This window comes from Ceratotherium simum, chromosome 29, assembly GCF_057802395.1.
Source record: "Ceratotherium simum simum isolate JZ-2026a chromosome 29, ASM5780239v1, whole genome shotgun sequence".
Lineage (NCBI taxonomy): Eukaryota > Metazoa > Chordata > Mammalia > Perissodactyla > Rhinocerotidae > Ceratotherium > Ceratotherium simum.
Window position 1 is genome coordinate 3,762,610 of NC_141928.1, and position 23,287 is coordinate 3,785,896.

Genomic DNA, 23,287 nt, shown 5'->3' on the forward strand with positions numbered 1-23,287 from the left:
ATGGCTGCAAAATCTCTTTCGATTTAGGTAATAAGATCAGCAAATTAATCCTTTCACAGATCATTGCCCACCTAAATACACTCTCCACGCATCAGAAGGGGGGAGGCTTTGCCTCGAAGGAGATCGCTGGTGTTTACTCGTCGTGACGGGGCCGGAGCAGGCAGACCTGCCCGCGTGGGGGCCGCGGGTCTCTCTGCAGGAGTCTCTCCACTCCCGGGTTTAATTCTGCCTGGATTGCGGAGTTCAGCCTCAGAGAATCCCGTGACTCCCGAGGTCTGGCCTCTCATCTCTGACACACGGCTGGGGCACGGGGCAGCGGGGAGGGGGCCGCCCCAAGTGAGAACTGGTTGTTGCGGATTCTGACCCACAGATCAGGGGTCAGGGAGACGTCCAAGTGGGACCAGGTTCCAGATTGGGTGGGGACGAGCACGGGAGCTGCCCGTCCTCGAGGTCCCTGGAGGAGGTGGGCCAGCGGGGTGGGAATGAGAGGTTCGTGAGGGCAGAAATAGCCCCGCCTGAAGGCGGAGTGGAGGGGGTCATGCCTGGGTGCGAGCGACATGTGAGGGTGGTTGAACGGCGGAGGGGGCTTCACCCTGGTGTTGTCTGTGGGGGTCCCAGGGCTGTGGTGCTGGGTACATCTGGGCCCACAGCTGCCCCTTGGTGTGTGCTGTTTGCCCAGGAGAGTCACCAGGGCAAATGGAAATGTCAGGGACCCCACTGGGACTTCTTTTGCTGTTGGGGTCTCAGAGGACCTGCTTTGAATTGAGGATTTTTGTTTTTTGTTGTTTTTAATGTCAGACATAGGGTAGGCTGTTTCAAGTGTTTTTAGACTACATATTAAACACCTACAAAAGAATATTTGTGACACGTTTAGGGTATAAAGAATAACAATAAGACAACACCCCTGTACCCACCACCCAGCTTACGTTCTAGAACATTACTAAGACCTTTGAGGCCCCCAGTTGCATGGGCTGTTTTTCAGTGTAGCTTTTGTGAGGTCTGTCATAGAGATGGTTTACAATGTTTAATCCAAAAAAAGTTTCTCGTTTCTGGATACAAAGACAGTACAGGTGCACCTCGGAGACGTAGTGGGTTTCGTTCCAGACCCCCGTGATAAAGCGAACATCACAATAAAGCCAGTCACATGAATTTTTTGGTTCCCCAATGCATATAAAAGTTATGTTTACACTATACTGTAGACTATTAAGTGTGCAATAGCATTATGTCTGAAAAAACAATGCACCTACCTTAATTGAAAACTTTTTTATTGCTGAGCAATGCTAACCGTTATCTGAGCCGTCAGTGAATCACAATCTTTTTGCTGGTGGAGGGGCTTGTAAAAAACGCCATGTCTTCGCAATAAAGCGAGGTGTGCCTGTATGTGGTTTTTGTTTTTCCGGAAATATCTGTGCGTCCCCCACTAGCCTATGCCGACGTGTGTGGTTGTTCTCCCCGCCTCTTTGTGACATATCCGTCATCCTTATGCATATCTACACGTCTCCCTGGGCAGGGGTGAAGGTCACGCAGCGGGAGTTAGTCATCGTGTTTGCTCTTTCACGACATGCTAGAGTGCGATCGCTTCTCTAAATCCAGGAAACCTTCTCCCCGAACCGGGGCTGGTGCTGGGGAGCCCAGTTACATCCCTGGGGCGGACGGGCCAGCCTGACTCTGCACTGGCCGCGGTCCTCAGTGGTGTTCCAGGCTCTCCATGCCCCTGCCCTCCCAAGGCCAAGGTTGTTTCCACCCCCCTTCCCCCACAGGCTCTGAGAGCCTCTGTTTCCCTGGGGGACAGCTGGCACTGAGACCCTGTTGGTGGCCTAGAGGGTGGTGAAGAACGTGAGAGCCGGTCCTGCGTCTGTCCCGCCCTCTGATTAGTGTGGAGACCCCTCGAGAGGTACCCTCCCTCCTGGCCTTCTTGCCCCTGTCCCCCAGTCTCCCCTGGGCCCTCCACCCTGATGGTCTGAGCTGCTCCATGATGTGTGTGCTTCACTAGCCGCTCTATCCTGTACGAGCAGAAGCAAACCCCATCAGCCCTCAGGCTGGCAGATGAGACTGGAAACCCGCCCTCTTCTCTCTCTGTTCAGGGAACCACCTGGGCAGCACCTGGTCCCCCTTCAGGGGGAGTGAGGACCTCAGCCCTGAAGCCTGCTGCCCCATCAGGAGACAGCGAGCAGAGAGGGGTGAGATCTGGGCTGTGGAGTGGGTGAGACCCCTGTCTGAACCCTGCAGCTGGTCAGCTGGGGGCCTTATGCGGGAGGTTCTCTCTGAGTCCCTGTAGACACCAACGAGGTGGGATAGACATGGGGGGCTTCTCAGGATTGTTGAGAAGAGGCATGTCAGTCCCTTAGCTCAGGGTTGGCCCACAGAAGGGCTCAATAAATATTATAGTTGTTTTAATAATGTAACAAGGTGTGTTGGGAGTCCCCAAGACCACCCTCAGGTTTGATGATTTCCTGGAAGGACTCACAGAACTCAGCAAAGCTGTTAGACTCATGGTTACGGTTTATTACAGCGAAAGGAGGCAGAGTCAAATTAGCAAGTAGAAAAGGCACCTGGGGCAGGTCCAGGAGAGACCAGGCACGTGCTTCCACTTCTCCTCTCCATGGAGTTGTGTGCATAGTGCTTAATTCTCCCAGAACCACATGGGATGGCTCCTTCAAAGGGTTTCCAAGGTCATGTAGACACAGCTGACCGCCAGTGCGGCCGACCTTAGTCTCCCGCCCCTGCAGAGGTAGAGCTGATACCGTGTGGTCCAAGGCTCCCCTGTAAATCCCTTCAACAGCAGAGACCCTCTGGCGTGGCCCAAGGCCCCGGGGAGATAAAGACACTCTTATCAGGCAGGAGTCCCAAGGACTCCCGAGGCTCCCTCCCTGGAGCTGGGCCAGGGCCAGACCTTTCTCTGACATGCAGGGTGTGGGCACCTCAGGTCTGCTGAGTTAACGCTTTACTGCCCATGGGAGGAGGAGGAAGTGAGGGAAAGGAGGGAGGTGTGTGCAGACAAGAGGAAAGTCGGGGCCTCCTAATCCGTCCGAGAGACACCATTGCAGAAAGAACCGCCCGTCTGTCACCCCATCTCCTCGCCCTGATCATTGCTTTTCCTTCTGTGCCCTCTCCTCCAGCCTGCATTTCCCCCTTCTCTCTGAGCCCCAATCCAGAACTTTCCGGGGTCTTTTCCCTCTGCGTCCCCTGGGAACAGAACCTCCGTCACTTCACACAGCTCACCTCCTGAGCCCTGGAGACGGGCAGCACACTCCTGCAGCCCCACGCAGCACACAAGTTTGAATAATCTTTCCTTCCCCCATGTACAGGCTGAGGGGTTTTCACAGGTAATTGAATATGTGGGGTCCACCAGGACTTCACAAAACAGTAACCAGCCTCCTCATTTAAGAGTGTCTCATCGTGTTATTAATCAGCAAAAGGTGTTGGTTAACCAAAGCCGGTCCTTTTTTGAAAACCCACAGACCAGCCTGCAGCCCTGAGGAATCTCTTCCACGTTTCTTTCATGGCTGGGTAGGAGCTCAACATGCTTCTTTAAAAACAATGATCATTTTTACAACCCTTGTACTTTGCATAATGAGCTTATTTTCCATAAAAGCCCCAATTATACTTCTCAGAGGCTGATGAATTGGAGACTTAATCTAAGAGTCCCTCCCTGCTGCCTGCTGGGGGATCAGAAGAGAGGTGCTGGGGGGAGGTGGTCCATGGCAAGTCACCCAGCTCACCATGTGGGAATGCCAGAGGTGACCCTCCAGACTGAGGGGTGTCCTGTTTGGGGATCATCACAGCTCTGAATGGCTGGAAGGGAGGAGATGGCGAAGGGCAAGATTCTATGACTGAAGCTGAAAGGCGAGGCCAAGGAGCCCTCAGCCCATGAAGGTCTGCTCTGTCAGCCACCTGCTTTCCCAGTGACCTTAGGCAGGGGTGCTCTTGGAGCTTCTGTCTCTTCTTCTGTAGGCTGGGAAAGTTCACCCTGCTGTACAAGGTTTCTGTGAGCCTGTACACTGTGCAGGGTGATGAGTGCAGCACCTGGCACTCAGTGGATGCCCACGGGCTGCTTGGCGAGGTGGTGGGCTGAAAGGTGGCTCCCCAAAATTCATCCACCTCCTAACTCCTGGGCCCTGTGTGGATGTTAATAAGTTTTTTTGGATGTAATTTTGCAGGTGTAGTGACGTTTGTAATTACAAGGGAAAGGCAGGAGGATCAGAATCAGAGAGAGGAGATGTGATGACAGAGCAGAAGTTGGAGTGATGCGGCCATGAGCCGAGGAATATGAGTGGTCTTAGAAGCTGGAAAGGCAAGGAGCAGATCCTCCCCTGGGGCTTCCAGAGGGAACCAGCCCTGTGGACACCTTGACTGGAGCCCATAAGACGCATTTCAGACTTCTGACCTCCAGAACTGCAGGATGATAAATCCGTGTGGTTTGAGGCGAGCTGTGACAGCAGCAGGAGGAGTGAAGGCAGATGGCATCCTTGCAGGGTCCCCAGGATTAGGCAAGAGGCTCTGCACACACCCGCACTGGGTCCTGTGCTGGGGGTCAGCCCTGGGTCCTCACGGGGCTGTGCACTCCCGGGGGCAGGGACCGGCCTCTGTCTTTGATTGGCAGTCCTGGCCCAGCCCCACCGTCCTCTCTCTTGCTCTTTGACTTTTTATTATATTGAAGTGAAATTCATATAACGTGGAAGTACCCCGTTTAAAGTGTACAATTCAGTAGCATTTGGCACATTCAGAATGTTGTGCAACCACCACCTCTATCCAGGTCCAAAGCATTTCCATACCCCGAAAGGAAACCCTGCACCCATGAAGCAGTCACTCCCGGCTCTCCCGTACCCCTCGCCCTGGCACCCGTCAGTCAGCTTTCTATCTGCAGATTGGCCTAATCTGAACATTTCGTATAAATAGAATCATACACTATGTGGCTTTTTGTGTCTGGCTTCCTTCACTTAGTGTGACGTTTTCAAGGTTCATCCATGATGTAGTGTGTGCCAGGCTTTGGTGATGGGATAACGTTCCGTTGTATGCATGGACCACGGTTCGTCATCCATTCGTCTGTTGATGGACACTAGGGATGTTTCCACCCTTTGGCTATTGAGAATCGTGCTGTAGTGAACATTCGTGTCCAGGGGTTTGTTTGAATACCTGGTTTCAATTCTTTCGGGTTGCCTTCTGACATCTGGATTATTTTCTGCCCTAAAAATACACAAGAGTGGACACACAGAAGACACTGGCTCTCCCAGAAAATCAATCCCCGGTCCCCTACGTGGGCCCGGGCGCTGTAGGCTGAGTCCCCTCCTGGTGTCCACGTCACGGGTGATGGTTATTCCATGACCATTTGTATAATGGTACTCGCTCACCCACAGCTCTCCTTTCCTGGTGGCGGCCCTGGGCCACCTTGTGCTAGGCTGGGTTTCCTGTTTTCTCCGCAAGAACCACCAGGGAGGGCGCTACTCTGCCCCTGCACGTGATGCAGAAGCTGCAGGTCAGAGAGGGGAGGGCCCTGCCAGGCCACCAGGTGGGAAGTTGCCGCTACGGCTGGCCCTGCAGCCCCCCTCACCACAGCGGCTCCCGCCTGTTCTTGTCACCCCAAAGTTCTGTTTTTGGTGCTTAGTTTGGGGTTCCTGGGGGTCCTCATGCTGGATCTTTTATTTTCTCCACTCTGAGTGACCCCAGCCCCATGTGAGAGGGGCCGGGCCACGGTGGCTGTCTTGGCTGACATCTCTCCTCTGGGCCCCGGCAGGCTGTGGGGAGGGTGGACAGGGCAGGGGTCAGGGGCGGGAGAGACTGGACATCCGTTGGCCCCAGCACGCTGGAACTTCCCTTTTCAGTTTGAAGTGAATTCTCAGAGTGTCAGACACACCCGTATCCAAATCCAAGCACAAACAAACATTCTGGACCTGAAGGTGAATGCCTGTCATCTCCGGCTGGCTGCAGTGAGCCTGTTCTTCGGTCTCCCATGTGTCGGGAGAGCTGGCAGTGAGCCTTCACCCCACATGCTCCCGGGGGTTACAGACCAAAAGACGGAGCAGCCTCAGCAGTCAGTCAGCCTTGTCGCCCGACGGGGTCTCCTGGTTCAGCCCCCGATGGGCTCTGTCGTTACTCCTCCAGGGGCCAAGAGCTCACTGGAGCCCAACTCGGGGCCATGAAAGTCCATCCAGATGGTCAGCGGGTGTGCCCTTGACTTCCCACCCCCGGACCTTGTTGTGCCTTCCCGAATCACCTGAAGGAGCAGGATACCTCTGAAGCCAGACGTCTCCATCGGGGGGGCTGCAGGGGGCGCGGGGGGTCCGGCACTCTGCATTTCTAGGGAGGAGAGCCACAGCTTCCCTCGGTTCTCATCAAGGTGAAGGTCTTGTCAGCCGAGAAGGCCCGGCCTCTTCTCCTTGAGTCTTTCCTGTGTTTGCAGATGTCGGCTGTGGCTCCTGGCGTCCTCTCTCTGAGGCACAGTCCCCACCTGTCCGCATTGTTGCCCATCCAGGCTGACGATGCCCCTTTCCCCATCTGGTGCCTCCTGGGTAGCTCCAGGTGGTTGGCCTGTCCACGAGAAAGGAGCTCTGGAGGTTTTATATGCTTAGCAGCTCATTCTGCCAGCAAGATGGTTTTAATCGTCCTGCTTGGTGACATCGAGTGTCCTGGCTACCTGTCCTCGCTGGATCTGCTGTGGGGCGACAGCTGGGCTGTGAGTCCCCAGGCCAGCCTGACTGGAGAGCCTGTGTTCCTCTCCTTCACTGTGATACGGGAGCCGGCCGTGGGAGGGGGGAATCTGAAGACATTAGATTCCTTCCCAGGGGAAGGGGCCCCCTTTGACTGGCTGGCTGATGGGGTAGTGGTCCGGCTTCCTCCAGCCTGCTGCTGGGCCTGGGCAGCCAGCTCTCTGATGGGTGGGCTCGCACATGGCTGCCCTGTCCAGCTGGTGCCTGCCCCGGCACGCTGTCCCCCACTTGCACAGGTCAGTAGGAAGCCAGGTGACACTCAGTGAGGCTGGCATCGGGTTGCGGCCCAGAGCTCCAGCCTGCTCAGTCGTCACCTCATTCCCACACTGCTCCCGTGCAGTCTCTTCCCCACATTCGCCTGGGCCACCGCTTAGGCCTCCAAGCTCAGGCAGAACAAGCCATGTCAGATGGCATGTGTGCGCACGTGTGTGCACGTGTACAGGCTCGTGTGCGTATATGTGTGTGCTTGTGGGTGCGTGTGTGCATGTGTGTGTACATGCTCGTGTGAGCACATGCCCGCGTCTCTTTTCTCCACTCTGCACTGTGAGCTCCTGGAGGGCAGGCCCGGGTCTCGCTTGTTTCTGCATCCTGGTATCTTCTTGTACATCAGCGTGCTGACAACTGAGTCACACCAGCTAGGGCGGCAGGTGCCCAGAGTGTTCCAGATCCTTCTTGGGGACTCAGTTGCAGGTTCTAGAGGGAATGGTGCTCCTCATGGTGCTGGCAGCGGTGGCAGGGAGGGTGCTCGGCCGTCCTGGCGGGAAGTGTTGGAGGAGGGAGTCAGGGCAGGGGAGCGGGGGCAGTCTGGCCTCATCAGTTTCGTTTCTTTTGGTTTAAGGAGCTGATGTGGCGCCAGGTCCGGTGACGGGGCTGTCACTGGGTGGGGGCGCTTCGTGCAGGGAGGGGGCGCAGGTTGTGTGGGCTGGGCCTAGTGCGAGGGTGCAGACGTAGATGTGGCTGTGCTCAGCCCGTCCTGCCCCACGCTGGCCTTGCAGGCGTGTGTCACACAGAACCCCTGGGAGTGGCTGCTGGCTGGCAGGCCTCAGAGTGTGGAGGGGCCAAGGTGGGGCAGCGTTGATGAGGCTGTAGGGACAGGGCCAGCGGGAGAGAATGACGACTGCAGCGAGGCTGCTGGAGTCCCCCTCCATTCACCTCACAAGCGACAGCAGCCCGACCTCCTGCGCCTGTGCAGGGCCCCCGCCCGGGGCTGGGCCGGGCGTCCAGGTCTGTTGCTCCAAGCCTCCTGCCCCGTCTTGTCTGAGAATCCTCTCCCCTCCCTTGGTGATGGTGACCCACACTGGGGAGGAGGGGCGGCCCTGGGGCAGAGGGGAGAACCCAGCGCTGACCTTGGCGGCACTAAGGCCACGTCCTTTCGCACTGGCCACCAGGATGGAGCTCCCAGGGAGCATCATGGAGGCTTCGAACCTTTCCCAGTGTCCAGGGCCTGCAGCATCCTTCCCTGGACACCTGGGACCTGGCCACTGTCGGTGAACGGGGTTGTTGTTAGGGCTGAGTGGGGGAACCTGGCGAGGTGCTTAGACAGGCCTGGCGTGGGGAGGTGCTTGACAGACAGTGGCCAGTCGACTTTAGTGAGGCCAGCTCCACCCTGCACATTGGGAGGGGCCGCCTCCTCTCATCCTTCACCCTCACTGAACAGAATTCCTAGGGGTCGCTGTGCGTGCTTCTCCCCACCGCCAGCATTGGGGGCGCGAGAGCTGGAAAGAGTCACATTTGTTCAGAAGTGTATTAACTGGCCGCTTCGTGCTGGGACGGCGGGGGGCTAATTCATGCTGCGGACGGTCAAGAGACGCGGGATGGCAGCCTGGCAGGAGGGGCGTGGACAGCCAGCTGGAGCTCTCACAGCAGCGCAGGGGTGGGCCTCGTCTTCTGTAAAAGACAAAATGCAGCTAAATTTCTCTCTTTGCTGCTTTCCTAGATCTTTACAGTCGTTGTCAGGTGGACTTGCTCGTGCTGTCAGTTTGCCCCCAGAGCTATCTAATGGATTATTATTACTGTTTCCTCCCTTTCCTCACTCACTCCCTCCCATCCACCCACCCGCCTGCCTGCCTGTCCTTCTGTCCATACAACTGACTATCCACCATCCATTCATCCACCCATCATCTGTGCATTTATACATCCACCCATCCATCTGTCTGTCTGTCTATCCTTCCACCCACCTATCCATCCATTCATCCACGCATCATCTCTGCATTTATACATCCACCCATCCGTCTGTCTGTCTGTCCTTCCACCCACCTATCCATCCATCCATCCATCCATCCATCATCTGTGCACTTATACATCCACTCATCCAGTTGTCTGTCTGTCTGTCCTTCTACTCATCCATCCATCCACCCATCTGTCTATGTATCCTTCCAGCCACCCATCGCGTATCCACTTACCCATCCATCCACCCATCCATCCACTCATCTGTCCTTCCGTGCTTCCATCCATCCACTGTCCTTCCATCCATCCTCTCTCTGCCCTATGTCACGTGAGCGTCAGTTGGTTGGTGGCTGGTGTGGTGCTGTAAAGCGATCAAGGTCACAGCCTCTGTGGTCCGGCAGTGATAATGTTGGGACCTGTCTGCTCCCCAGCACAGAGTAGCCACTCAACAGTGCTTGATAACGCAGGGGGGTGGGCCAAGGAGTGACCTGGCTGACTTGGGTGGCGGCGGGATGCTGGGTCAGTGCCCTCACCCCCTGAGCCTCGATGGCCTCGTCAGTTAAGTGGGGTCACAGTCGTAACTCCCTCCTGGGTTGTTGTGAGGATTCAAAAGACAACATCCTCGAAGTTCTCATCCCGTGCCCGGCACGGAGTAGGTCCGAAGCTAAGAGACAGGAGGAGCCGCCGCTCAGTGCCTCAGTTTCCCCGTGTGCCAATGGGGGGCTCTGCCAGCACCCACTGGGTAGGCCGTGAGGGTTACAGCAGAAAGTGCATGAGTTTCCTGATTCCTGACTCCGCAGTGGCGGACCATGGGCTCCGTTTGCGGAGGAGCTCAATGGTGCCTGAGCCGCAGAGCCCAGGGTTGTGGCTCTGCCCAAGGTGCTTTTGAAGACGTTAGGGGTACTGTGCATCTGGGGGCGCGTGTCTGCTCCAGTCTGCAGCTCGCCAGCATCACACCAGCCCCCTGGCCTCCTCGGGGCAGCTTGGGTGCCCAAATTCCAAATCATGGTAGGGGAGTTGTCACGGGTGCCCACATTGGCCTGTCCTCACGGAGAGATGTCCCCCGTGCCAAGATGAGAGAATCGCTTTATGATGAAAATCCCCGAGCACGAGCTGCCTGGTGGGCCGAGAACTTGTCTGCGCTGGGCAGTGGGACGGGAAACAAAGGGGCGTTGAGTCCTGACACGTGTTGCCGTGACCCTCGTAGACTCACAAGTCTCCTGGGCCACATTCCAGACCCTTTGCCCAGGCCTCACAGTCTGGAACATTTATGCAGGAAGGGCCCTTCATTGCCTCCTTTTGCACGTGGGGAAACTGAGGCCCAGAGGGCGTCACTTTCCTAAGGTCCTGGGCAGGTGGTGACTGGGCCCAGGGAGTCAGCAGCCATGCATTCATTCATTCCTTCATTCATTCTGTTGGTGCCTGGCGATGCCGGGCCCTGGGCCAGGTGCTGGGATCCAGTGGGAACTGGTCACTGTCGGGTGGGGTGATGGACACTGGACCCCTGGCCGTGTGCAGGTGAACGCACTGTAGCTACACGCAGGGCAGGCATGCTGAGGGGGAACACAGAGGCTCAGGGTTGAGGGCCGGCCCGAGAGACTCGGGTCCCGGCTGCTGTGATTATCAGCAGGTTTCTTGGCTCTGAGCCTGTTTCTTGGTCTCTGAAAGGGAGGTTCACGGTGGTCTGATGGTCAGAGGTCATGGTGAGGGCCCAGGGCTGGGGTGGAGCAGGGGCGGCCAAGAGCAGCCCCGAGCACTGATTCTCAAGGCAAGGCCTGAGGATGCTGCGTCCCAGCCCCTGGCTCTCCACAGAGCGCCCAGGCAAGGGTGGGGGTGGTGGGCTGCATGTGGCTTCAAGGAGACATGCCCTCCAAACCTGTGCACGTGAGCTTATTGGGAAAAGGGTCCTGGCAGATGTAATTCAATCAGATCCGCAGGTGAGATCATCCTGATTACCCAGGTGGGCCTTAAATCCAATGGCAAGTGTCCTTGTAAGAGATGCGGAGGAGAGACACAGGGAGGAGGGGAGAGGCCGTGTGGACATGGAGCAGAGACTGGAGGGATGTGACCACGAGCCAAGGAGCGCCTGGGGCCCCCAGGAGTGGGGTGAGGCAAGAAGGCTGCTCCTTTGGAGCCTCCCATGGCCCTGCCACACCTGGATTTGGGATTTCTGGCCTCTAGCATCGAGAATGAACTTCTGTTGTTGTCAGCTGCCCAGTTTGTGGGACTTGGTCGTTGGCGGCCCCAGGACCCTAACATGATGGGGACATGGGTTTTGCTGGGCATTGAGCTCTGGGGCAAGGACCAGATGGGGGTCCCTCAGGCTCGGCATGCCTGTGTGTGGAGGTGTGAAGCTGCACTTCCTGGAAGCTGACCAACACCCCCAAGAACCCTACCCCAAGCCCTTCCTCAGCCCGTGCCGCCCCGAGACCAGAATGCCGAGGGGGTGCAGCAGCTGGCAGGGAAGTTGAGGTTCAGAGGCCGCCTCCAGTTAGCAAGGACTGGAGGGTGGGCCTCCTCCTTCTACTGGTGCCCTGTCCCAATAGCACTCAGTGTTGGGGGCGGGAAGAATGTCCACGTGCACTGGGGCCAGAGCCTTCTCAGAGCCTCTAGGGAGCAAAGACGGCTTCACTCTGTAACAAGCAAAACAATCAAAGGCAGCCTCTTCAGCAAATATCACCATTAAAAATTCATCAGGCAGCTGGGTAACATTACCGGCTCGTTTTCAGAGGCCGAGGAGAAAAGTCTTGTCATGTTTTGCAGTGGGATTTATACATATGCAGGAAGGATGTGAGGGCGTTAAAAATGCCCCTGGAACAGAATGGGACACCCCGGCACAGCCGGCGATGGGGGATGTGGCCTGTCGTCAGCAGGGCCCCCCAGCCCAGCTCTGGGGTGAGGCCAGCTCTGCTCTCTACAGCCCTGAGCTCTGCTCCCAACTGTGGCCGATGGGGAGGGACCTGCCCAAGTCTTGCCCTTGGCAAGAGGCTGGCGTAACAAGTGACTTAGGGACATGGCGAGATGCAGCATCGTGTGGAAAGAAGCTGCCTTCAGGTGCTTTGGGTCCACCCAGTTCCGTGCACAGACAGCCCTCGGACAAGCCTGAGTCCCTCTCGTCTCGTCACTGGAAGAGGGGCGGTCTTCTTACTGTTTATTATTGAACAGTCCAGTTATTTAGTGATAAAGGGCCAGTCCTCCGAATGTCGCTGTGCTGTCCTCACCGTGGCTCTCCTCTGCGCTGGCTGCTTCTGTTGCTCAAGGTGGACCAGGTTCTGCAGTGGCAACAAATAGCCGCTGCGTCTCGGTGACCTACAGCAGCCAGCGTGTGTGTGGCTGTGTTCTGCTCCATTACTTGTCCCCAGGGCCAGGCTGACAGTCAGCCTCCGGCGGAACAGACTCTGCCCTGTTGGTGAAGACAGGATGTTCAGTGACAGGCCCTCACCCCTGGGAGTGGGGACTATTGTTATCCCTATTGTACAGAGGAGGAAACTGAGGCTGGGAGGCTGAGGGGCTCGCCCGAAGTCACGCGTTGAGGGGAGCCGACTTCAAACACAGGCCCCCACGGTGATGTCTGGTTCTAGGCAGGTGAGCCGAGTGAGCCCGGAGCCGGCCTGTCGCCCACAGCTGTCTCCCTCACCTCCTGCTCAGCCCACAGCGATACGCGGCTCCGCGCTCAGGACTCGGGTTCCCGCCGGGCCGCCCCGCCACCGCGTGGCCTCGTTACCCAGCGCGCAGCGGTATGTGACAGGAGAGAAAGGAGTCTTGGAATTGACTGTCTGGCTTTTTTCGTTACCTTCCTATTCTCTGTTCTGATCTTTCCTTCTTCAATTTTTATTCATTCATTTATTTAATTTTTAATTATTTTTAACACTCATGAGCCCGTCAATCAACTGAAGAACTAGAATATTCTAGCTCTCAGGGCACAAGGAAATATCACTACCCATGCCCTCACTGGTCCTGGCCCCTGGCGGCCCCATCCGGAAGGATCCGCCATCCAGACTTTAGGTTCATTGTCTCCTTGCTCTTGTTGAATTAGCTTTATTGTTTATTTTTTATTTATTTTTTTTGGTGAGGAAGATTGGCCTTGAGCTAACATCTGTTGCCAATCCTCCTCTTTTTGCTGAGGAAGACTGGCCCTGGGCTAACATCTGTGCTTATCTTCCTCTACTTTATATGGGACGCCGCCACAGCATGGCTTGATGAGCAGTGCATCGGTCCGCGCCCGGGATTTGAACCTGGACACTTGGGCTGCCAAAGCAGAGCACGCGAACTTAACCACCACACCACCGGGCCAGCCCCTAGCTTTATTGTATTTTGTGTGTAGTTTTGTTTAGTCTTCATTGTTTTGGACCTTTGATAAAGGGTCAGTCAGGGGCCAGTCACTTGTTCTGCTCACTGTCGTGTGATTAGTGCGGCTCGTGGCGTGTGGCTCTGTGTCTTGGTTGGCCCTCCCGGAGCTGCCGTCCCCTTCTGTCCCCCCTCCTATTCCCATCCCCCCATCACAGCAGCAGCGACCACGCGTGCGGCTGGGCACTTCCCATGGTTAGCTCACTGAGTGCTCCCCTGGACCCTGGAGGCAGGGGTTTCAGCCTCACTTTGCAGAGGAGGAGGCTGAGGCCCTGAGAGGGCACCTCTTGCCCACGGTCACCAGCTGGTGGGTGGTGGAGCTGGGACTCCACCCCCCTGTCCTCAGGTGGGAGTCAACTGGGGATCCCAGGGCCCTGGGCCCAGCGTTGACCCAGGCACAGATCCACTGCCCGGGGCGTCTCCGGGCCCTTCCAGCCTCTGGCCTCTGGGGCTGGGGACACCGGCCTCAGGCCTCACCTGCTGACTTTGAGGCAGGTAAGGCTCCATATCTCCTTTGGGGTCGCTGAGGGGGGAGACCGAGGCAGGCCTCTACCCCGCCCAGCACTGGAGCTGCTCATAGTGGAGATGCTGTTCTGGCTTTGGCCTGGTCCCCGGTGGGGTTGGTGGCTGCCGAAAGCTGGGTTTTCTGCCATCTGGTGAATTCCATTCTTGGACCCTCCCTTCCTTGAGCACTCACGGGGCCCTGCACACCACTCCAGCTTAGAAATGTGGCTGGCGGTCTGCGAGCAGGGTTTGGATGGAATAGGGGTCCGGCCATGCCCCTCCCAGGAGGGCAGCCGGCGGCACCAGTGGTTCTGATTGAAGCTGAGGCCTGGAGCCCGGCCCCGAGGCTTGGCTGGGCCCTCGGCCCTACAGACTCCAAGGTGAGGAATCACAGGCCCGGACAGCTGGCCCTCGCCCAGCCCAGCCCGCCCAGGCCGCCGTCAGACCCAGCGCTGGCGCCATCCAGCAGGGCTGAGGTCCAGTCCTCCACTCGGAAGTAGCCAAGCTGGACTCCCCCAGTGCATGGTGGGAGAGCTGCAGTCCTGCCCTTGTCCTCATGTGCCCAGAGTGGCCCGGTGCCGGAACACTCCAGCATGCACCTCTCCCCTCTCGTCCTGGCCTGTCACTCGTCATGTGCACCTACTATGTGTTGCCCTCTCCCAGGCCCCCAGCTTCAGGGGGACAAGTCAGAGGGTGGTGCGGCAGAGGGGCGGGGTGGGGGCGGGAGTGGAGGCACTCAGATGCGATGGTCAGTGGGCCTCGCAGAGGAGGCAACGTCCATTCAGGCTGACCCCTGAGGAGTGAGCAGAGCCGTGTGGGCAGATCTGGGGCCTTGGAGGCACAGGCAGAGGCTCTGGGAGAGATGCTTGGGTTCCTGCGGGATGGAGAGGGGCGAGGGGCAGGAGTACGAGGGATGGGATGGGAAGGAGACCCTTTTGGGAAGGGTGGGCATAGAAGGGATAGAAGGGGGTCTCCACTCTCTCTGAGTGTGAGGGGAAGCCCTGGGGGTTTCAGCAGGGCAGTGGCCTCTGAGATTTTGTCCAAAACCCTCCTCTGGCCCCGTGTGGACTACAGGGGCTCCAGGATGGAGGCCAGGACTGGTGAGGGGCATCGGGGAGGGAGTGATGGAGGCTTGGGGGAGGGGGCTGTAGAGGGAGGGGAGCGGGGTCCCATAGGCAACAGGAGGTGCTGGAGGGTGCAGGGAGTGACACCTCAGACCCTGTGTGTGGTCAGTCCCATGGAATGACCAGGAGCTGCTGCCAGAGACATGGCCAGACGCCTGGGCAGGGGTGGCGGGGCTCCTTCTTGGGAGCAGTCCTGGCTCCAAGCCCGGCTCTGCCACTTCCTGGCTGGTCTCCTCGGGCTACTTTCTTCACCTTTCTGAGCCTTGGTGTCCTCTTTGTGACGTGACAGTAGCCCCCGTCTTGTGGGCGGTTGTCATGCCTGACTGGGGGAACCTGAGGACACCCCCTATTCTGAAGGCCCTCCCTGCCCCCTCACTTGTGAATCAGGGGGACGGCTTGAGTTTCCCACGTCTCCTTTCAGCTGGGTGGGTATGCCCCCACCCCAACCCTGGACCCTGGCCAGCGGGTGGAGGCTTGACCAGACTGACCCTGGACTGACCCCATCTCTGGGCAGTATGTACGTGATGGGGGGCTGGCCAGAGCCCCCCCAGAAAGCTGACCTGCTTCTCTAACCAGGACCCACAGGTCAGCCTTCCACCTGGAGCGCCATCCATCTCAGCTCCGCCAGAGAGAACACTGTGATGGGTTAGTGATGCCTGCCGCGGCCGGGGTGGGCAGCGTAGGAGTGACCACAGGCAGGCGTTGGTTTGCCCTCCCTGTCATGGTGGCTCCCTGGGGGCCACGGGCTGACCCTTCATTTCACAGCAGGGGGCAGGACAGTTGGGAGAAGGGAGAAGACCACCTCCACCTCCGTGTCACCCCCATCCCCCGCCACCATTTGTCCTTGGAGGTGTGAGAGCACGGCTCAGAGAGGGGAGGGGTCTTGCCTGAGGTCCCACAGCGACCTGGTTGTCCCACACAACCCCCAGCCGGTCCCTCCCCCCAGATCCCCACCTGTCTCCCAGCTCTGCTGTGTTTGCTGGAAGATCTGTTTTCCTAACACAGTGACTTGGGCTTGCTGCACGGTCTCCTCCAGCAGGCCTCATCCAGGGCAGCAGCATGCCGTTAACACCCGCAGGGCGAATGAACGTTGCCGTTTCTTTCTGCTGACTCACACCACGGTGCCGGGGCATGAGCTCAGACTAGCCGCTGTGGTCTGTGTCCCAGAGCCGCCCCGACTGTGTGATCAGGAGCAGAGTGAGGGTCGGGAGGCGGCCCGAGCCCTGCACTGCCCCCACTGGCCTCCCTGGACCCGGGGGGTCACTTCAGGAGCAAATGGCTATGGACGTGGAGAAGGAGGAAAGGGAAGAGTCTTTATTTCCAGGAGCTGCCGGAGTGTTCCAGGGTGGGGTGGTCAGTCCATGGTCAGAGCTGCCCTGGTGGGGAGCCGTTGGGGGCATTAGAAGCACTCTCAGGGCTCGAGCCTGTCGAGCCCCGGGCCAGGGCTCCAGAACCTTGGGCAGAGCCACCCCATTTCCTCCTCGGGCATCAGGCCTGTCGCCTTCCATCCCTGTGCTACAGTTTCCTCGTCTGTCTGCCCCATCCGCCTCTCCCAGCCCAGCACATCTGAGCTTGGGCACGGTTCCCCGGGTCAAGGCTAGGGGGACACCTGGGGGCTCTGGCCCATCAGGGACCAGGTTGGAAACCTTCTGTGTGGAGAGTGTGCTGCGTTTCTCTAACCAGGACCCACAGGTCCAGGCAGAAAGGGGATGCATGGAGGCCTTTGCCAAGAGCCTAGAAGAGAAGCTGTGCTCGCAGAGGGTCGCGCAGGCTGTGGCTCTGGGACACGCCCCTGCTGGCTTCTCCCTGCTCCCGTGCAGGCTGGTGACGAGCTCTGTGTCACTTCCCCATTGGCTGTGTCCCAAGCATTCCGTCTGGGCAGGGCCCTGGCAGGCTGCAGAGATTTCCTGCCAAGCCCGGGCAGGTGTCCCCTGGGAAGAGGCCAAGAGGGCCCGGAAGGAAAAGGAAAGTGGCTGCAGGAGGCTGGGCCCTGCTCGTTGGGGGAGGACGGCCCTACCGACCCACCGGCCTTTCCGCTCCAAACCTCTCTCGTTCCGAGAAGTGGGCTGGAAAATCAAAAATACATTCAGCTTCATAGCTGCTGAGAAGTGGCGTTCCTCCGTGATCAGCAGCAGCTCCGGGCCCTCCCTCCTCGGACAGCAGGCTGCAGGGGAACAGACCATTCTTTCCCTACCCTGGGGTCAGAGTGTCTTCCTGTGCCTCACTGGGGTTCTGGAAGCAAGGGCAGAAACTGCCTGGCTGGGATTTGGGGGGTCTCTCGAGTTTCTCCTCTGGGGGGAGTGCTTGCTGTCTCCCCCAGCCACCTCGGAGCCGGCTGCACCTTCCCCCTGGCCCCCACCTCTGCTGGACCTGCCTCGGCAAGCATCAGAGGTCACTGCTGGGGGCCCGGGCAGTGGCTTAAGCTCGAAGTCCCCGCCTTCTGGACCCCCACCACATGGAGACAGAGACCCTCCCACCTCTACACTGACTTTGGTTTAAGAGCCTGGTGGTGGTATCTGGGCCAGCCCATCAGTCAACTTGTCCCCCACCCCATCAGACTCCTGCCCTTCCTAGCTCATAGGCCTCCTCCCTGCATCCCAGCCACACTGAGCCCGTGCATCCCCCAGTGTGCAGGGCATGTTCACCTCTGCCTGGGCTGCCTCCTCCAGCCCTAAATCATGACCACGTCCACCGTCACCCCCACCTCCACCTCCTGACGTGCCAGGCCTGTGCGAGGCGTGTCCACGCTGCATCTCATGAAGCTTCACAAGATGCTGGGAGGCGGGGGGGTTTATCCCCATCTTACAGATGAGTTAACTGAGGCTGGGGGCTCAGGTCCCTGGGCAAGCTCAAAGGCTAGGAAGCTGTGTGGCCCATTCTAACCCCCATCTGTCTGATACGGGGCTGGAACTCCCAACTCAAAATTAGACTGCTCTCCACATCAGCTCCCTGCCGCCTCCTGTGGGAAGCCCTCTTGGTTTCCCCTGGTTCTCCATCCACCTTTTCTCCTCCTGCTCTCTGTGCCCTTGTGGCAGTCCCTGCACCCTTCAGCCTGGCGTGGCCTTCATGATGGGTGTGAGTCCCCCTCATCTCTGACACAGGGTGTAGCCTGAGCTGGGTGTGGGCGTGGGTGGGGTGACACGGCCTGGCGCTGCCTCCGATGGATGGCGGTCTGCGCTGGGTGGGGTGGCGGGCTGAGAAGAGAAGAGAGATCCGTTGTCTTGTTTTGACAGTTGGGCTCTTTAGCAGGAGAAACGTTTTTAATAAGCGGAACCCTGGTGTTTCAAGGACTCCCCGCCAATTATCAGGCGGCACCCGGTGACTCCTCCAATAATTAACGGGTCTGCCGGGTCCTCCAGGCTGTGTTTCTCGATGTGCCTTTACAGTTGGCCTGGCTGCCGTCTCCCTTGCAAACTGGTGCCCCAGAGGGATGGGATTCCCCATCCCTGAGTGTGGGCTCCCCCGCCCCCTCCCGCCCCCACCGGCCTCTTCCCTCTCACTGGCCCCTGGTCACACCTGGTGAGATGAGGCCAAATCTGATGGTGTCACGGTGCCGGGACCTCCCACAGCCCCACCGCACCTAATTCTGAGGCTGGTTTCAGAATAGGAAACTGAGGCCTGGCCGTGGGAGGTGACCCATCGAGTGTCACGGGTCGTGTCAGCGCGTAAATTGAAGCGCTCTTGTCTGCCACGTGCAGGACTGGGGTGGCCAACTTGTCCCCATGTTAGCGCTGGGATTCCCTCGCCCCGGGAAACGCCCTGGTCCCGGGCAGACTGGAGGGCGGTCACCCCTGCAGGACAGGTGCTGCGTGCTGAGCACCCCCAGGCCTCTGGGACTGTGGGCTGGTCTCGCCCTCCAGGAGGTGAACCCGGGCCCTGCCCCTGCCCCTTCTCTCGGCTGCACCAGGCCGGCCAAGGAGGACAGAGGCATCTGCTGATGCGGCCACCCCATGAAGCTACCGTAGACACGGGCCTCGGGGGCCACACTCCAGAGAGTGATTTCTGTGAGTTGGAATCGGCTTTCTTCCCTGCACACGCCAAGTCAAGGAGGAGAAGTTAAGGGGTGTCTTGAGCCTGGATGTCTTTCGTCTGAAACGCTCATAGAATGTGGGAAAATAAACACTGTGTGCTGGGTTCTCTGAATGTCTCGATGTTCTGAGCAGCTGAATCGGAGCCAAGCACTGATGTGCAGCTTCTGACGTCCCGAATAGGAGCATTCGTTTCTGGGTGCTGCTCTTCCTGGGGCGGGGAGAAGGAGCTCAGCAAGGGGAGTCGGGGGGCCTGGTGATGATGTGGCCCTGCGTGCCCCAGGGTGGGGCTGGGGGAGCCCGGGCCAGGGGCACTTTCCCGTCGTAATGAAGCCCAGGGTGGGCCCGCTGGGGCTGGCCCTAGGACTCAGCACCTGGAGCTCTGCTCTGGTGGTGGCAGGTGGGCTCCTGGGGCGAGCCCCCCAGAGGGGAAGGAAGGTGGCCCACGCTGTCACATACAGCACACTCACTGGGTGGAGGGACCTGTGTGTGTTGTCTCACTGGATCTTAACAGTTACTGCTACCCCTATTCTGCAGTTGGGGAAACTGAGGCTCAGCGGGAGAGAGTGCCCTGCTCAGAGTCACACAGCGAGCCCGCAGCAGAGCCAGGATTTGATTCTGGGTCTGTTGCCTACAGAGGCCTTGCTCCTTGCTCTCCCCACAAGGCCTCCCCTAAAATGAAGGCAGTAGAGGTGCTGGTTTTCTGTTTTGGCTTCCTGCCAGTGCTCGGTTTCCAGGGTGTGAGGGATGGAGCCCCCGGGCGGCAGTCCAGGTCCTGGGCAGGGCCATCTGCAGACCTGCCACGTGCTGGGGGGGGTGGTCTGCGGTGGAGGACCCCCTAGGGAAGTGGCCTGGGAGCTGCCACGTAGCCCTGCCTGGTGGAGCGCTGGATTAGATTTAATAATGCAGAGGAGGCCGCTCAGACGCCGGGCAGGGTCGCGAGCCCGAGCTGGGTCTGAAGCGCGTGAAGAGTCGGGGAGATGCATTGGCTCGGAGCGCAGCCGCTCGGCGTGCTCTCCCGTCAGCTGGTGCCTGTGAAACACTAAATCAGAGCTGACAAGCCGCTCGTGTTTCGCATGGAACCCTGCGTTCCAGGTCCCACAGCCCTCGCCGAAGCACAGTTAGACGCGAAGCTAACTGGTCCTCCCCCCTAGGATCCAGAGACCCGGAACCTGCCTCGCAAGGAGGGTGCCTGGGTTCGGAGGTCCTCTCTTTGGCCACTTCGGTCTATGTCCTATAAGCCAAATCGGGCTGCCCACTGCTCAGGGTCTCCCAAGAAAGCAAACCCAGACATTCCCCATCCAGCTGAGCTCCTGGGGTCCCAGCTGGCATGGACCTGTTTAGCATCTTCAGGTCCAAGACCCCCGGGGCATCTGGCCTGCCCCGCTTCCAGACCATGTACCCTTTCCCCGTGCAGCTGTAGGCACAATCACACCCATGGGCACTTCACAGAGGCCATAGTTTTTAGCAGATTCTCGAAGTCCTGAGGGCAAGGACCAAGCCCGATTTATTGGTTTCAGAGTAGGGTTCAGGCTGCGCCCTCTCCCTGAAGCAGTGACACACGGCAGCCCCAAGGTCCAGCTCAGAGCGGGCGCCCAGTACGTACGTGTGGAGTGAACGAAGGAGAAGGAAGGAGTGATTTGAAAGCAGGAGTTGTGCCCTCCTCTGTTCTGTATTCAGGGTTCGGGTTCGGGCACCCCCTTAGGATGCCCTCTTTTTGGGTCTTCTTCCTCTAGCTGGTGACCTCTCTTGCCCCCGGTGCTGAGACTGGGGTTGTCCTGCCCAGATATAGCCTCACTGGCCGTAGCAGCTGGACGCTGAACTTGACCTTGTGGGGGGAGGCGTGCTGTGTGTGTGTGTGGGGCTCCTTGAGAAGCAGTGTGCAGGCCTCTCACCACCCCCCCCAGCCCCCCGGGAGGACTGGCTGCTGGGGGAGCTTGGTGGGGTGGGCTAGACGCCGCCTGGCCCATGGGCCTTTTTGGGAATTTCTCAGCACTGGGCGTCTTTTCTGCTTCCGGCTCGGGCATCCCCTTAATTCCCTCGGTGGCGCCAGTGAGAAACCTGGCTTCCCAGCAGCCAGGCATGAGGAAGTGCGTCCTCAGGAAGGGTCTGTTGGGTAAGAGGAACCCAGCCCCCTGGGGACCTGGAGGACCTCGCACCCGTGCTTAACCCACGGTCGTTTCTGTGCACACAGTTTTGCTGCACTTGCTTCTTATCCCCTCCTCTTTTAAAGAGCAGATTAACTCCACCAGTTAACGTCTGGATGTTTTGTTGAGCCAGGGAAGGGGAAATTGGCTGGTGGATGCAGCACCGTGGGGCCTGGATGATAAGCTGGTGCCTGAAACAGGAGAGGTGGAGCCAGGCCTTGTTGCAAAGTGACCACAGAGTCACACCTGCTCCAGCCCCTCTGGGCTTTAGGTTACAGCTGGAATGTGGCCCCAGAAACTGCTCATACTCCCTCCATGCAAGTATGTCTCCCCAGTGTTAAATCAGGGCCAGTGTTGTAAAGTCACAACTCAGGGTGACTTGAACGCCTCTGTGTGATTTCTCATAAGCTCTTCCTAAAGACGCTTCCTCGTATCTGATTCAGAGCTGCCATTTGTTGTTGTTTCGGGGAAAGGAATAGCTTGAGAATATCTGCCATCCATCCATCTGTCCACCCATCCATTCCTCAACTAATCCAGCCACCCGCCCACCTGTCCTCTTGGCCACCCGTCCATCCTTCCTCCCCCCTCTCCCAGCCACTCACTGATCTCATCCGTCCATCAACCCACAAATCCAGCCTCTCCCACCCACCTGTCCGTCCGTCCTTCCTTCCATCCATCCGTCCATCCATCCATCCTTCCATCTTTCCATCCATCCATCCATCCTTCCATCCTTCTTTCCGTCCATCCATCTATCCACCATCCACCCATTCATGCCTTTCTAGTGCCAGGGACTGCTAGGTGGAAACGGACCCAGTCTGAGAGGTGGTCAAGTCTTCCCACTGAGTGGGGCTTGAATTGAGTCTTGAAGGATACTAGGACTTGGGTGAACGGGGTGGGGCAGGGGACTGAAGGCAGGGGAAGAGCAAATCTAAATGGAGCACATGAAATAAAATTACTTTGGCCTTGAGTGTAGTCCCACAGTGGTGACCTGTTTTCAACATATTTAAGAAGATAGCACCCTGCCCCGCTTGCCTTAAAGCAGGCCTCTATCCCTCTGCGCCCTGACCCTGTGGATTCCTCTGCTCTGGGAAGGGCCTGAGCCTTCCATGAGGGTGTGGAGGCAAGAAGGACCTTAGGGACGCTCCCATCGACAATCTTTTATACAAAAGGACATCACCGTCCAGGTCGTCCAGCGAGTCCCCGGCAGAGTGGTCCAGATAAACCCTCCCAAGGGACTTTAGAGCAAAGGCTGGCACTCGAAAGAATCACCTGGTAGCTTATGGAAACCCAGATTCCTGGGCCCCACCCTCGGCGATCCTGATCCAGTGGGTCTGGGGGAGGCCTGAGAGTGGGCATGGCTGTCGAGGCCCCAGGAGTGCTGATGTTGCCTGTTGGGCCCTCGGGAGGACCGTTGGAGGAGGAGGACCCCGGACCTTGGGCGGTGCTGGCAGAGGAGGTCGGGTTTGTCTCCAAATCCCCTGCCCATGTTAATGAGGCCAGACCAGGCCCAGGTGTGAGCAGAGGGGCTCTTCCTACCAGAGAGAGTGGGGTGCAAACAACGGGCGGGGCCGTGCAGCCAGACACCATATTTTCAGCCGCAGTGATGGCTTGTGCTCTGGTTCAAACAAACAAACACGCTATGTTCATTGTAGAAAAGTTGAGAAATAGAGAAAAATAATTTATCCTGAATCCCCTGGAAGTCATACCGTCAGATTTTTGGAGTGTTTGTGCACGTGCGTGCATGTAGGGCCTTATATCTTTTAATTCTTTGAACAGCTGAGAATGTTCTACCTCCAAATCTGTGTGCTGGAGCATCTCCCACGTCAGTAAACGTTCTTGAGGGATGTGCTGATCATGGCGCAGTCTTGGTCAGACGGGCCGCTGGGTGTGCATCCAGCCTCCTGCCCAGGTTTGCTCTCACGCAGCACCACGGTGATTTCCTCACGAAATGTGGGTGCAGAGTGGGTTTCTAGAAGTGGAGCAGCCGTCCTGTACCGGCTCAGACTCCTCAGGGGCAGTGGTGACTCTTGTGTGCTGGCCTTCACCCACCCTGTGTTAGCGTTTGAACAAGGTCGCGGCCCCACAGTGCTTCGGCAAGTTTTCTGCTGTCTTCTCTGCTCTCCACATTCTGCACCCGAAAGCTTTAATACTTGGCCATCGTGTCATTTTATACACAGCATCCTTTTGTAGGATATGAGTTGGTTTTTAAATTTTTGATTCATAGATGAGGAAACCGTTTTTATAGTGGGTAGGATTATTGATTA

General features: G+C 58.0%; 1 protein-coding gene across 2 annotated transcripts in view; it reads left to right on the forward strand.

The window, feature by feature from the left end:
• VAV2 (vav guanine nucleotide exchange factor 2) overlaps positions 1-23,287 on the forward strand; it is a 192,774-nt gene that overhangs the window by 102,236 nt on the left and 67,251 nt on the right. The window lies entirely within an intron of this gene.